This window comes from Chionomys nivalis, chromosome X (genome assembly GCF_950005125.1).
Source record: "Chionomys nivalis chromosome X, mChiNiv1.1, whole genome shotgun sequence".
Lineage (NCBI taxonomy): Eukaryota > Metazoa > Chordata > Mammalia > Rodentia > Cricetidae > Chionomys > Chionomys nivalis.
The window spans coordinates 19111040-19114362 of record NC_080112.1 but is presented as its reverse complement, the minus strand read 5'-3'; the positions used below and the strand labels follow the sequence as shown (position 1 = coordinate 19114362).

The 3323-nt window shown below is 39.9% G+C and overlaps 1 pseudogene; it reads left to right on the top strand.

Moving 5' to 3' along the window:
• Positions 1 to 1424: 1424 nt before the first annotated feature.
• Positions 1425 to 2262, top strand: LOC130867521 (malignant T-cell-amplified sequence 1-like; annotated as a pseudogene).
• The last annotated feature ends 1061 nt before the right edge of the window (positions 2263 to 3323 follow it).

The window sequence follows — 3323 nt, the reverse complement described above, 5'->3', positions numbered from 1 at the left end:
AAAGACCTCAACATAAAGCCAGCGACAATGAAATTTATGCTGACATAAAGTTAGCCAGCACAGTTACTCACTTGTTGTGGGTGCCCACACCTAACCATTTGGGATTGAGCTTGACCTTCTGAGATTTCTGTAGGCCTTCTTAGCCATATACCAGCTAAAGCAGTGATCCTCAACCTGTGAGTCAAGACCCTTTTGGGGTCGAATGACCCTTTCATAGGGGTCTCTTAAGACCACCCTGCAAAATTTATCAAGTAGCAACGAAATAATTTTATGGTTGGGGTCACCACAACATGAGAAACAGTATAAAAAGGTCCCAGCATTAGGAAGGTTGTGAACCACTGCTCTAACCGAAGAACAGCAATGGGTAATATTTCACAATGTCTCTGTCAGGCAGGTGAAAATGGGCTCACAGGATCCTGGGAAGGCCGGCCATAGTCTGTAACCTGCTGTGAACCTGATGTCAGGTCGTGCAGGCTGGGTGCTGACCCTCAGGACAGGCCACGGAATTTTTGTGGTGGAGGCAGCAGTACTCTGGCTTCTCCTCCCATGGCACAGGAGACTTGGTTGTCAAGTCAGGAATCATTCCACCCCTGACCAATGAGCTTCCTGTGGAGCCTGTGCTCCCACCTCCACTCCAGTATTTTAAGATTTGGGGACTCAAGGAAGAAGTATTCTTTCAAGTATATTGAACAACAAATTTTTGTTATTGTTTTTGAGATTCTTTTATTGATTTTGTTGGTATGTAATGTTTTGTTTCACAGTGATTAAATTTAATCCCTGGTTCTCTCAGTCTCGAAATCAAAACAATTGTACTGAAGCCATGAACTCCACACAGCTATTCCTATCTCTGTTATTTAATGATATGAACCGATTCCTCAGTTAGGGCTGTGACTTTAGGACTGATTTTAGCTGTGACACTGAGTCCCTTAGCTACAGGATCTGTATTTGTGTTTGCAAGAGGATCCTGTATTTTCACATACGAGGCTAGGTCAACAGTTTCTATGCTGTGTCTTTGTATGGTGGGCAGAAAAAAAAATCAATGTTATACTATTGGACTGTTCTGTAGGTATCTTTCCAACCAGTCCCATTGCCATCCTTCTCTTTGATCTGTGAAAGTAAATGCCAAGACCAAATGCCTGCTACATGTCATAAAACTTCTGTTTTAGCACTGAAAGTATTTAACTAAACAGCTCATGGGTTTCCTTGAGTAATCTAATTTTGTTGCCAAGACATTTGTTTGTTCATGTTGTCTTATAAAAGTGATTGTCTTATTAGAATAAAAGTTAGTTTCGCGGAAACAACTACAAGAATAGGAGATCGCTAACAATGAAGAAAATCACAACCAACCAAGGCATAGCTCTTTCATATGTATCCATGGACTACAGGGAGAAATCCGACTTCAGTAATTCCATGCATTCCAGATAATGACAGCATCCCTGGCTGTCAGTCCCAGCCTTCCCCGTGTAAGAGGCCCTTTCAGACCCTTCCTAATTCAGTTTCCTTGTAACTCTAGACCCTTCACTATCATTGCCTTCTTAACCTTGGATCACATTCAAGAAATTTGATGAAAAAGAAAATCTGTCCAACTGCCCCATTGAAAACATTGATTATTAAAGGATATTAAAACCAATTGATAGAGCAATTTCTGGTATTGAACCATGGCTTAATCAAATCATGCCTGAGAAAGATACTGTGAAAATTGTCAGATGCCATGAACACATAGAAATCCTTAGAGTAAATGGAGAATGACCTTGTGTACACAGAGAGAAGAGCCTTTTTATCCAACCCTAAGATTATTTCAAAAATATCCTCTTATCTTGCCATATCAGCAGGTTGATAAAGGGGCCATCAAATTTGCACTCAGCGGAGCAAATATCATGTGTCCAGGCTTAACTTCGGGAGCTAAATTTTACTCCAGTGTTGTAGATACTATGGTTGCAATTATGACATAAGAAAAACAACTTGCCAATTTATGTGTTGGAGTCATGGAGATGTCTGCAGAAGATATTGAGGAAGTCAACAGAGGAATTAATATTAAAAATATCCATTTTTAAAATTTTTATTTATTCTTTGTGGCTTGCACATCATACATCCAGATTCTATTCATCTCCCTGTTCCTTTGTTCTCTCTGCCCTTGCCCACACCCCGAAAATAAAACAAAATTTAAGAGAAAACACGTCATCGTGGAAGCTGTAGTGTGACAGAGTGAAAAATGTCCATTATTTAAATGATGGGCTGTGGCATTTGAAAACATATAAATGAACCTCAAAAGAATGTGTTTGGACTAAATACAAATATTGTGCCGTATCTGTGTTTGTGTCTGTGTGTGACCGCATAAAGACAATGCCTCTGTCGTTAAGCTGAATAAATGTTTTTGGATGTTTAAAAAATCCTATGCAGTGACAGCCAGAGGGTGCTAAAGAACTTTAGATAGTCACACTTAGATCAAAATTGTCTCTTTCTTTCTTTGTACATTATATTATATTTATGTCCTCATATGCAAGTATGAGCACATATGGAAATCTGAGGATAATTTGTGGAGACTCAGTTACCTCCTTCTACTATATGAGTTCTGGGGATTGAACTCAGGTCATCCGGCCTATCAGCAAGTGCCTTTAACCTGCTGAGCCACCATTCCAGCCCAGAAATTGTCTCTTTCTTAAAACTGGAAATGCTGCAGGTAATACCTCCACATAAGAAGGGTTTCTTTGGGATTATTTCAGGAAGACTATGATGTATATCTGAATATGGGGTCGATGGTTAGAAGTCGTCTGCTCATTATAATTGTGAGGCAGAAGAGTGACAGCCAAGGCTCCACAGACATCCTGGAATCAAAAGGAGAAACAAGCAGCATAGTCTTAATTCTGAGTCCATCTGGTATAAAATCACATTAGGAATGTTTCTGACACCCCACTACCTGAGCTTATATGTCAAAATAAAGGAGGCAAGTCAGGTTCACATCATTCTTGGCATTGTCTCTTCCTTCAATTCACTGCATGCTTCTGATTGTGTATGATTTCCAGGCTCCTACAATTATATATCCCTTGTATTGGTTGGCATTGTTGGCACAGTGTGCAACAGTGGTATTTAACAGCTAGGTACTAGAACACCAGTCTCAGGGAAAATTGCCATCTACTTTACCCTCCCGAGAAAACTCTGACTTTCTGGTCATTGAAACATTACACACTGCTGCAGAGAAAGAGACTGTGGCAGCTTGGCCTGCCTACACATGCCAGCTGCATAGCTGAACATGACTCTCTCTCTCTCTCTCTCTCTCTCTCTCTCTCTATATATATATATATATATATATATATATATATATA